Source organism: Chinchilla lanigera, unplaced genomic scaffold (genome assembly GCF_000276665.1).
Source record: "Chinchilla lanigera isolate Chin_1 unplaced genomic scaffold, ChiLan1.0 scaffold00036, whole genome shotgun sequence".
In the NCBI taxonomy this organism is placed as follows: Eukaryota; Metazoa; Chordata; class Mammalia; order Rodentia; family Chinchillidae; genus Chinchilla; species Chinchilla lanigera.
Genome location: NW_004955437.1, coordinates 1,310,336 through 1,323,501, shown reverse-complemented (window position 1 = coordinate 1,323,501; position 13,166 = coordinate 1,310,336). Strand labels below are relative to the sequence as shown.

Genomic DNA, 13,166 nt, shown 5'->3' with positions numbered 1-13,166 from the left:
AAATTGAGCAGCTTCATCCTGAAGCAGAGAACCTAGGATAGAGAAGTAACAGGAGATTTAAGTCTTTGAATACTAGTACCTCAGGAAAGAAGATAGTTCTAAGGAAGATAATTATCTTTAGAAAGATAGTCTAAAAATCTCCACATTTTCTTCCCCTCCTCATCCAGCAAAAGTTAGAGCATGCTCAGTGATAGCAACTCCCTATTCTCACCATTGCCTACCCCGTCTTGCTACCCCTGCTATATCAGATGACGCCTGCCCTAGTCAGATTTCATCAGTATAAAGAAATACTTGATACAGGCTATCGTCACTACAAATCACTAAATCGTCACTATAAAAAAATACTTGACACAGGCTATTTGTGGAAAAAAGCAATAATTGAATTCACATCTTTTGGAGACTCAAGGTTTTGGTGTTGACATTCGCTCAGTTCTGGTCGGGGCCCCATGGCAGGTGGTCAACGGCAACAGCAGATACATGTGTTGGCCCAAGTGGTCACTTCTTGATCCAGGAAGAAGAGGGAGGTAGGGGTAGCCTTGCTCCTTTTACAATATCCTGTCAAACTTCAGGGGTCATACAAAATCTACCAAGGAAGAGAACTTCCTCATACCCAGTGACCTAAATACCTCCTGCTAGGCCCCACCTTTGAAAGGCTTCATGGTACCTTTCCACATTCCTATCCTGGGGACAAGCCACCGGGACACCCAGGCCAAATCAAATCAGCACGTATCAGCACATATGTTTTATGTTTACACATTTCAATTCATCATCTTCCTAAAGAAGTAACTGCTCCACTCAGATTCTAAGGCCTTTCTTGCAAAGCCCTCTCTGCACATCTCACATCCGGTACCACTCTGCAGTCTGGATGTTCACACCGGTCAGTGTAGGCTTTTTCTTAAGCTAATCCGCCTTTCCCAATCCCTTTCCAGTACTGCTAATAAACCTCCTTTCTAATAAACCTCCTGAATGTGTTTTTTTTTTCTCTGCAGTTCATCTCTGCTTCAAGGCTCACTTTTGCCAATGAACTACTTTTTCAAGTTTTCTCTAAAAAACTCCACTCTGTGTGAACATACCCTATCTGTAGTATTCTTAAATTTTGTTAGTTTAAAATTATACCATCTGTATTTTCATTGTTATTCATAAATGTCTGCATTTATACTTATTGTCATTTATTAATTCAGCAACTGTTTACAATTAGCTGTTTTGAACCATGTAATGTTCTTGGAGCTGAGGAGAGAGTGAGAGGACAGTGCACGAAGACGATGCCATCTCTGACGGACAGGGTTCATACTGCGTGTGTTTCTTTCCTTCTCAGTAGATGTTGACCTGCATGAGGTCTTTATCCTGTGTTCTCAGCCCCTACCACGCTCGTTTGGAAATAGCTGTTGCTCAATAGGTATTTGCTTTTTGCTTTTGATTGGTTATCTCCTGTGATTCTCTGGTGGTCTGCATAGCTCTCACCGTACTACCTGGCACTTAAAAGTGAGCAGTTAATATTTGCTGTTTAATTGATATCATTGTTTAGATGAATTTAGCCATTGGTTAGGGAATGAAGACTGACATTAGGTAAAGTCCTCTTCTCTGACTGAAAGTGACATTTAAAGGTCATCTCTATCATGTCACTCTCCCTCCTGCACCTCTTTGCATTTGCCACCTCAAAAAGGTGATGGACTTTTGTCACATTGTGAACCAACCTATTCTAAAGTGGAGAAGGGGTAAATCCTGTCCCAATATACAAGAAAGAACAGGTCAGTGACCAGAAGTTATGACAGAAAGTGGAACTGGATACCAGAAATATTGACTCAATTTAATCATTCACCACAGAGCTCTGTCCTCCACTCCTTCCTCTCCTTCATCTTCAGTATGACCACAAACATCATCATCAGTGTGGGTGCCGGTGTTTCCAAAATCTTCCTCCCTTTCCCCTTTTGTAATTTACAAAGTATCCGAGGGTGCCCCCTTCTGTCCTTTTTATTTCTCTTTTTCTTAACAAGTACTGGAATTAAGCCAGTGAGAGGCTCCTAGTATCACCATGAGAGCTCATCTTTGGTCTTCATCAACAGCCCCCTCAGTACATCCTGTGGCACCACTAAAATGCTCAATAATGTATAACTGTTCCTATTTAGATATACTGTACTATGACTGCTGTTTAATTTTTTCTTTAAAAATTTCTTTAAAAATCAAAGAATTTTGTTTTTTGTTTTTTTTTGGTTTTTCTCCGGTACCGGGAACCGAACTCACGACCTTGCGCATGCCAGGCAGGCGCTTTTGCTGCTGAGCTAAATCCCCAGCCCCTAATCAAAGAATTTTGGATCCTGTGTGTGTGTGTGTGTGTGTGTGTGTGTGTGTGTGTGTGTGTTAGCCTCAGGACTTCACACATGCTAGACAAATGCTCTACCACTGAGCTACATCCCTTTTGATTTTTTACTTTTTACTTTGATTGAAGGTCGTGCTATGTTGTCCATAGACTTGAGCTTAAGATCCTTCTACCACAGCTAGTAGAGCTGCGCTACTACTCAGCTCCACTGAACAGCTGGGAGTATAGGTATATACCACAATGCCAGGCTGGATTCTGCTTTTAAAATCTTTTTGTATTTCAAGATCACGAAGATATTCTCAAACATTATCTTCTCCTAGTTTTATCAAACTGCTTTTTATGTACAGACATATACTCTGCTCAGATTGATTTTCTATATGATGTGAGATGATTGTCAACCTTACTTTCTTCCCAGGAAGGATATCTAACTGATCCGGCAGCATTTATAGATAACTCATCCTTTTCTGGCTGCTTAATTGGAAATAATTCGAGAGCAAAGAGAGCACACCACGTGATTCAGTGAATGTAGTGCTGTTAAGCATGGTTAGTGGTAAAGATTAGACTGTAAAGATGTGGTGAACTGCAAGAACTCTGGATGATGGATTATTTTGGTGGGAAAGGAGAGCAGAAAAGACAGGAAGTGGCACATTAAGGGGTCTGTGTTGCCGATCCCAGCGTGCTGTTTCTTGATCTGGGTGGTGGTTTGCGAAGATGTTAGCATCATAATAACCTAGTTGTACATTTAAATTTTTTGTTTTCCTATCTAGCTACATAACGTGTGAAACACCTCATTTTTTGGAGAGACCTTCATAGTCAATACTGTAGTTTATTTGTTTGTTTGTTTTTGTTTCTTGGCACCGGGAATCAAAATCAGGACCTTGTGCTTGCCAGGCAGGCGCTGTGCCCCTAAGCTATATTCCCAGCCTCTAATATTGTGTTTTTAAATATTGAATTTTCAATAGTGATTGATGGGGCTCGCCCTTGGTGCCTGGAGGCCAAGGTGGGAAGGTGTGCCCCGACGTGGGGCAGCGTCCCCCGATGGCCAGCAGCGCTCACCTGCTGAGACAGCAGGGAAGGCCGTGGGCACCGGTGGAGGTGCTGGACAAGGTGGGCTGCGAAGTACAGAATATGCTGGAAAAATTTGGAGCTGACATTAACAAAGCTCTGCTTGCCAAGAGAAAAAGACTAGAAATATACACCAAGGCTTCTTTCAAGTCCAGTAGCTGGAAAATTGAACATACTTGGGAAGCACAACAAGAACAAAGGATCTTGAATTGGAAGCCAGCTTGAGGTACTTAAATCTGTCCATTAAAAAAAAAAAAAAAGAAAGGAAACGAGGGAGGGATCGAGTAGAAAAGATACCTTGCTTGACTTTTCTGCAGAAAATTAACCAAGAGTATTCTGAGCAGTGCTCACTGTGTTTCAGCAGCGGGATCCAGATCTGAAGAACGCAGAACAAGAAGAGAAACTGGTCAGTATACTGCGACAATGACAAAAAGTTTGTCAACAATCTAGAATTGTTCAGAACCAGAGACAAGAGTTAGACAGTTGTGCGAGCAGTACATGAAGAGTTTGGAGGACTTGTAGAAGAATTACGGTAATCCACTTAGTGGTACACAAAATGAACTTAAAAAAGAAATGGCTATGTTGTAAAAGAAGATTATGATGGAAACAGCAAGTCTCTATATTTCAGGTGTAAAACATTAGGATTAATGTCAGCACTAAAAGATTTTATTTGCTGAAATAGGTATAACAGTTAACTGAGAGTTAAATAAACTTCTACTGTCTCCTCTTTCGTGCAACAGCAGCAGCAAGAGACGGCAAGTGTTTGCAAGTCTTTTCAGTCCACGTTACTCTGATGCCTCTTTGAACTTGAACCTAAGTAGTATGACACAATTGTATCATTAGCGAAGAGTCACAGAAGTCTTTATTTTTTTTATTTTTTTGGTTTTTCTCTGGTACCGGGAACCGAACTCACGACCTTGCGCTTGCCAGGCAGGCGCTTTGCCGCTGAGCTAAATCCCCAGCCCCAGCTAAATCCCCAGCCCCAGAAGTCTTTAGCTTACCAGTTCTAGTTAAACTTAACATCTTTAGTCACAGAAGTTCTAGTTTAATTTATAACATTTTTAATCGTTACGATGTTTAAGACCTCCCTACCTATTCACTTCCAAATAAATCCAAACATTTAGGTGAGGAGCAGATATTCCTAAGCTATATGTGACAAGCTTTTAGCTCTTCAGTTATAACAGTGAATTTTTCTAACACTGTCTATTAACTTTTGTCAATAAAGAGTATTCAAATTTTAAAAGCATAGTGATGCTTTTCAATAGGCTGGGGATGCAGTAGTTGACTAAAATATACTGTGATGCTTACATGCTCTACAGGGTTATTATGATAACTAAGTGAGGTAAAGTATCTGAAGTACATAATTCAGTGTCTGCTGGAAAGTTCATTGTTTGATTTATTTGTCTGTGCATAAGCCAACGGCAGCCAGAGACAGGATAAGAGATCTCATCACATTCACCATCTGTGTTGTGACAGCAGAAGTGGGCAGTTACCAGCTCTGTAGCCTTTTATTTGTGCTTTTATTATTGTGTCTTCCCACATAGGCCTGAAAAGTCTGACATTATGTCTGTTACTCTAAATACTTTGCTCCTCTAATCCTTACTTCACATTTTGCTTTACTGTGCAAATGCTATTTTCTCAAGAACTACTTCACCGTGTTGTAGTTATTCCACTAACAGAAGTTAGTTTCTTGCTTGCTTGCTTGCTTGCTTTTCTCTCTCTCTCTCTCTCTCTCTCTCTCTCTCTCTCTCTCTCTCTCTCTCGCTTTCTCTCGCTCTCTTTCTCTTTCTTTTTAAAAGTCAACATGTAGCTTAGTTATTCTGTCCTTACCTACTTATCTCAAAGATTTTTGTTTGTTTGTTTGTTTTGTCTTTTTGAGACAGAGTCTCCCTATTCAGTTCAGGCTGGTCTGACGATCCTCCTGCCTCAGCTTCTCGAGTGCTGGGATTAAAGGCGTGCCCTGGCTATCTCAAAGATTTTACAAAAGACCTTCTGGTCAGATGTATCTGCAAGAGATAAGTGATGCTGCATCACTCTTTATCCTCATTGGTTATAGGAGAAAAAAAAGCTCTCTGAGAAGGAATGGGGATTTCCAGCTACTCTTTTGCCATTTTTTTCCAGCCAAGTGTCTCATTGAAAATGAAAGAACTAATGCCCAGGCTCAAGGTTTGATTTCTTTCCAAAAGGAAAGAAAATATATTCCTCCTAAAAGGAATGTAAGTTCTTCTGTGTCAAATGCCAGCTTCTAAAGCGTACTTGGTGACCAAAAGAAGCATAATATTGCTGTCATGTTTCTACTACCACACTCTGTGTCCAACCCTTCATAATTAACCATGCATTATTAAAAGTTTTGCTAGTTGATATTCCTTTCTGCCAGCCATTCCCATTGTTCTACAAGATGTAAGTTCTTTGCCAAATTTGTGAAACCTTTCCTAGTGTAGTTTAACTTTGCACGTTTACTCTGATCTCTGCCATGGTTTAAGGAGGAAATTCAATTCCAGTCAAGCAGAACTCACCTCTGCTCACTGCCTCTTCGCCCTCTGCTTCACACATGTGATTTCCTTTACTGTTCCCCTTTAGTAGTCCTCCAATCAACTTGAAAACATAACCCTTCCTCCATGTTCTAAATCTCAATTTTTCTGCAACTCTTATCTATACAAATGCTCCTTACTTATTGCAAATATAGGTTTCTACCTGATTTTAACCATTTTGTTTTGTCTTGAAAATTAATGGAACCAATTTGTACTTTTATTGTTTTTAATATACATCTTCATTGTGGATCTTGTAACACTATATTAGTTTTTTATGTCTGTCTTTCCTATGGACTCAAGGTTCTTTAAAAGTAAGATCTAAAATCATGTGTACATTGTATTCCCAGCATTAAAAGGATCCTTTACACACAGGAAACATTTAATAAACTTCTTGTGAATCAAATATCCACAACTAGATTGCATGTGTATACACATGTATATATGGTGATCCCCAGTTAAAATTTACTGACTGGTAAGTGTGGTTAATATCATGGCAACAGAAGGCATGAGAGACAGATATCAGTAACATTTTTCTGACTATGAAGATTTAGATACAGAAATGTATAAAGGAGGGATGAGCCTTCCCTTTTCACAAAGGTTTTTTTCCCCAAGTAATTGCTTAATATTGCTTCTTTGCATGCCTCTAATGACTGCTTCTCTTATGTGGAAATAGACAACTATTTTTTCTCTAGAAAGTGTGAAGATGAACTGACTAGTTACCAAGGGGTTAACCACAGATTCATATCTCAAATGATACTCAGTTGTCTTGATTTCATAATTCATTGATCAGTCACGAAGGAACAGCATGCTGGCTCTTTGGGCTGTCTTAGGATCCTTTATTTATACTCTCTATCACTTCTTATATAGACACAAACAGTTCAAACAAAGCTATTTCCTGACATTTCACAGAATTATCTGTTTCATACCCTTTTGATATTCATCTTTAATTTTCTCATTGTTCCATAGCAGATGCTGGGGTCCACCCAGTGAGAAGATGCTAGCATCAGTCATGTGCTCATTTTGAAGGCCCTTGTCAAGAACTGTCCTAGAATATACTGTGGGAATCCACAATTTCAGGTCAATATTTTCACATTATCTCCTTATCATTTTCTGTTTCTTTCCAATGCTGCTGATGAGCTGTGATTTCCTTCTCTGACTGGACTGTGGTAATCCGGGTTCATAGTGCCACCAGGATTCATTCTCTGTATCTTGTCCTTCTGTGAATCACTTTCCATGCTCTGTGCTCATCGTCACAGAGTGCTATGCTCAGCTTTCCCCCAGATCTCACTGCTCCTCAACATTTGCTATGAATTTGTCAATGGACTAATATAAGTGAGTATAACAAACACCTCCATAGTCCAATCACCCTCAAAAGCCACCTCTGGACACAAGACATTTAGCGCACATCTAAATTCAAACCATAGCATCCCCCTCTGGCCCCCCAAATGCTCATGCCCATCTCACTATGTAAAATTCATTTACTCCATTGGTGACTAAGAGTCACCAATATATTAAGAGTTCCAGCACTGCTGAAAAACCAAGTCCAAATTCTCCTCTGAGATTAATGGCAAACTCTTAGTGGTGAGTGCCTGTAAAAATCACAAAGGAAAAATACTTTTAACATACAATTGGCACAGAGTCAACATTCCCATTCTAAAAGGGAGGGATGGTAGAAAGAAATTGGGCCAAAGCAAAACTAAAACTCAGCAAGGCACACATTAAACCCTGTGGCTCCAAATCCAGCACCAGACAGGTTATGGTGAGATATGAGCTCTAAAGGGCTTGGCAGCCCCACCTTTGCAGTCTTGCTGATTGCAGCCCACACGTCCTCTCCCTTGGGCTGGCTTTGCAGACTGTACGTAGATTTCCTCAGCAGATGTTCCACATTTTTGGCATCTCCAAATTCATGAGGTCACCACTGTCACTTCTGCTTTTGCTCTCATAACTTCACTCACTTTCCTCTCAGGGACACACTGCCTGATCTCACAAGTCTTCCTCTGAAATATGGATGGAAGCTTCCCTGACTCCACAACTCTTGTATTCTGCATACCTGAAAACCAGCAGGTGGATGAAGCCACCATCTTGATCAGTAGCCGCGCTTCCCTTTTTTAAAAATTTATTTTAAAAATAAAAGAAGGAAAACATACTAACAAACACACATCCATTTACAAAATAGCATAAGAACAATACAAGTAATACTGAATTACAGACAAAGTGGTAAAAAATTAACAATGGTATTTGTATTACATATTGATATCTTCAAAGTGGTTTCTCAGGAAAACAAGTAGAGACATGCAAGACTGATCGAATAATTGATCATTAACTGGTCCTTTCAGTAAAGCAATAGAAGTCAGTAGCACAACTACGTTAGCTATCTTGTATATACATACATACATACATAATTTCCCCTTCTTTCTTTTCTCTTTTCCCTCATCCCAGTTACTCTTTACTTTTGAGCAATTTCTTTCATTTCACGATGTCTATCATATCTCCTAATTTTATTCACTATTTCAGGTTCCTACACTAGTGAGACAATCTGTTACTTACACATGGAGGTCACCAGGCCTCCTTAGACCATGACTACAGTGGCCTCTGAGTGTCTGGATGGATGAGCATGAATCTCAGAAAACCAGTTCCCTAGTTGTCTCTTCTCAGACAGGAACCCAGGGGCTACCTTGTGAAATTAGTTTTACAATTTTGCACCCTTGAGACTTAAATGGATAGAATCTTATTGATTTCTGAGGTGCCCTCTAAGAATTTTTCTTACAATCCCTACACAAAACACTTGGGTTTTTTAATGCTAATATATTCAGCCGTTATGATCTTCTTTGTCCCAACTTTGTTGGCACTACTTTTCTAGTGAAACTGCAAACTTTTCAAATCATTCAGCTCTGCTGTTTGCTCCTGATTCTCACTATAGTTCTGGTGAAAAGCAGCCAGCAATACCCATGCCACGTCCTTAATGTTGAGCTCCCTTGAAATTTCCTCCACCCGATTAAACATATTTCCACCCTTAATCTTTCCTGCAAAGTCTAAGGACATGCCAAAAATATAGACAAATTCTTTTCCAGAATGTAATACATATGATCTCTGTAGTCCAAATGCCAATGGTGTCTTTCTTCCCTATAGAAATCTCCTGAGCCTGGCTTTACAGTCCACATTTCCATCAGCCTTCTGACCTTCTGAGTTCCAAACAGTATCATACATCAAGCACTGCTCACAAGCTCATAGGGCTTCTCTAGCCCACATCTCCAAACCTTTTTAAACTCCTCTGTACAGCAGTTTGAAAGGCTTCTGAACCACATGGTCAGGTACAGTTACAACAATGACTACTTCTAGTACCAATTTTCTGTGTTATTTAGCTTTCCTCTCCCTGAGACAAAATGTCCAACACCTGCAACTTAAAATAAGAGAAGATTGTTTTTGTCTCACAGTTTCAGCAGTTTCAGACCATTGTAGTTGGCTCCAAGGCAGAAATCGCATGGTAGAATAACATGGTGGAGGAAAGCTGTTTGCGAAATAGTGGCCAGGAAGCCCAGAGAGAAGAGGGGAGCCAGGGACAAGAATACACTCTTCCAGGTAACATCCCCAATAACCTGCCTTTTCCAACCAAGCTGCACCTTCACACAGCAAAGTCAGTGGTAAACTCATCAGTGGATTAATGTGCTGATATGTATAGCATTGCCATGACATGATCACCTTCAAAAAGCTCCACCTCTGAACAAATGGTTTTTAGATCTAAGGACACATTGAATTTTTAGGTGGTATGAGTTAAGGGTCTAGTTTGATTTTTCTGCATATGGATATCTTATTTTCCAAACACCTTTTATTGAAGAGGTTTTCATTTTCCCATTGTGTGTTCTTGGCAACTTTGTGGGAAATCAATTAGCCATAACTGGATAGGTTCATTTCTGGGCTCTCTATTCTGTTGCATTGATAAACATGCTTGTTTTTATGCCAGTTACCATGCTATTTCAAATATAATTGCCTTGCAATATAGTTCCAAGTCAGGTGCTGCAATACTTACAGTTTTTCTGTTTGTTTTGCTCATTTGCCTTGGCTCTTCAGGGTTACTTTTTGTAGTTCCATAAGAATTTTAGGAATTTTTTTCTATTTCTGTGAAAATTATTTTGGAATTTCATACAGACTGCACTGAGTTCACTTTGGATAGTATGGGGGCTTTAAAATATCAATTCTTGCAAAACATGAACATCTTTCTATTTATTTGAGTCTTTCTTAAATTTCTCTCATCCATGTTTTGTAGTTTTCCATGTAGAAATCTCTCACTTCATTGGTCAAATACATTCCTAAGTATTTTATTTTAATTTTTGTAGATATTTGAATTATACTGTTTTCTCAGTTTCTTTTAAAAATAGTTTGTTTTTAATATATACAAATGCTACTGTGTGTTTATTTGTATCCTATACCTGTATCATATTCATGTATTAGTTGAATTGGGTTCTTTTAAGGTTTTCTACATATAATAACATTTTGTCAAGCAATCATGAAATGTTCTCCCAGATAGAGACTGTATTAGACCACAAAGCAAGTCTAAGTAAAGTTTGAAGGTCATAATTCTATTTTAAAGCAAGAAACTATGTTGCATGATAGATATGTTGCATAATAGATATGTTGCATAATAGATATGTTGCATAATAGATATCTAAAATTTATTCATGTGACATAACTGAAACACTTTGGATGATTAATTCTCCATTCACCCCTGACATATATCTCCAGCCCTTAATAACCACTACTGTGCTCACTGCTTCTGAGTTTGACTAGTTTAAACAGTTATCATGCTATTTATATAAAGTTGAATAATATAGTATTTATATTTAATCAACTGGCTAATTTCACTTAACCATACATCAAACTAAAGAAATGCATTTATCAAAAGAAATAATAAAATGATAAAACACTTCAAGAATGGAAGAAAATATTTCCAAACTACCTATTTGGTAAGGAGTTAATTGTCAAAATATATAAGGGATTCCTAAAACTCAATAGCAAAACAAAACAAAAACAAAAAGGAAAGATCTTTGGTTTTTAAAAAAGAAGCCTCAAACAAATATTTTCTAAAGAAGTTATTATAGTTTGAACAATATCTTACTGCTCTCCAAATTTGTAACTGTGTGTTTATATTAAATCTCAGCACCCAACGTGATGGTATGAAAAAAAATGGAGCTTTTGGAAGGTGACACGGTCATGAGGATGGAGTCCTCATGCATAGTATTAGTTCCTTCAAAAATCCCACTGAGCTCCCTTGGCTCTTGTACCATTTGTGAGCACAGGTTGAAGATGATAATATATAAATCCAGAATTGATCCCTCATCAGACACCAAATTTGTGTCACCCTTAATTTTGGACTATCTAGACTCCACAACTGTGAGAAACAAATTTTTGTTTGTGTAAATCACCAAGCATAGGGTATTTTCTTATAGTAACATCATCACACTAAAGAAAAAGAAATGACCAAAGGTATACAAAAGGATACTCAGCATCATTAATAAGCAGGGAAATATAAATCAAACCTGCAACCGCTTCACACTTGGTAGTGCAGCTATCATTTTAAAAGAGATAACAAGTGTTGGTTTAGCTGTGAAGAAGCTGGAACTCTTACATATCATTTGTTGTTACGTGAAATGGTGCAAGTACTATAAAACCTATAGGGCGATTCCTCAAAACATTAAACTGCCATATGATCCAAAATTCCATTTAGGATTATATATTTAAAAGAATTGAAATTAGAATCTTGATGAGGAATTTGCACGCCCATATTCACCGAGGTACTATAAACAATAGTGGAAATATGAAAACAACTCAAGTGTCCATCACCAAATAAAAGGATTAAGAAAATGGGGTAGATATGCAATATTATTTGGTATTTAGAAATATTTATTAGTATATTTTTGCAGTATGTAATGATTACATTCATTATGAGGGTTGGTACGTGTACACAGTACATTTTAATTGTTTTAATCCCTTTTCCTATCCCTCTCTCCACCACCTTCAGCTCTTGGTCCTGTTTCTTTTTTGCAAGAGATTTATCTCCCTATTTACTGTTCTCTCTTATTTAGCACTTTATTTATATTTTTGCTTTCTCATGTAAGGTAAATCATGAAATGTTTAAACTTTTGTCCAATTCATTTCATTTAATATTATGGTCTCAAAGTGCATCCATTTTCCTACAAGCTATCTTTCTTTATTGCAGAGTAGTATTCCACTGTATATAAACAGCACATTTTCTTTATTCATTCATCTGTTGATGGACATGTAGGTTGTCTCTAAGATTTAGCTATTGTGAGTTGTGCTGCTATAATTGTGCTGGTGACCTACTCTGCATGCTTTGGATATGCATCCATCACTGTCATATGATGTCTTTAATTCTTTTGAGAAGATTCCTAAAAGGGAAATAGGTGGGTTGAATTGAATTTCTATTTTTTAGTTTATTGAGTAATCTCCATACTGATTTCCATAGTAGTTGTACTAGTTTACACTTCCAAAAACAATATAGAAGCATTCTTTTTTCCCTGCAATCTTTCCAGAATTATTTGTTCTTTAAAAATGTAAATCATCCCAGACATCTTCAGGAAGCCCGGTGAGTCACAGCTTTGCCTCCCTGACCAGCGTGCAAGGCAAGTGAAACCTCGAGCACCCTCTGGGGCCTCGGTGGCTACCTGGCACACTCATAGTGTATCTGCCAGGGCTGGGCCGAATGTCAGACACCTTTAGGAACCCTGGTAAGCCACTGTGGTGACTCCTCCACTAGTGTGTGAGGCATGTGGAGCTCTGGACAACTTCTGGGGCTTTGGTGGTCACTGCCAGAAAAACTCACACCCCTCCTGGGAGCTCAGCTGAAACCTGGACAGAGTTAGAGGCCTCTGGGAGTTCAACCTCACCCCTCCCCTTCCAGTGTGGGAAGCAGGCTCTGTCCTGGGCAATATGTAAAGCCTTGATGAACAGGACCTGCATCCCCCCTACTCTTGTGGATGCTGGGCTGAACCCCAGACAGTCTCAGGAATGCCAGCAAGCCTTCTCCACCCTTCCCACACACTCTTGGGAGCCAACTGAATGCAAGAAAGGTTGGGAGTATCTGGGACCCCACCTTGCCACCCCTCACCAGCACAGGAGCTGCACTGAGCACTGGGGAACTTCAGACTCTCACCCTGTCACTCACACACAATCAGGAGAGTGGGGTTGCACCCCAGGAAGCCTCTGGATCTTCAAGAATGACAAAACAAAGGAGCAAA

At 39.0% G+C, this 13,166-nt stretch overlaps 1 pseudogene; it reads left to right on the top strand.

The window, feature by feature from the left end:
- The first annotated feature begins 3,355 nt into the window (after positions 1-3,355).
- Positions 3,356-4,176, top strand: LOC102009651 (annotated as a pseudogene).
- The last annotated feature ends 8,990 nt before the right edge of the window (positions 4,177-13,166 follow it).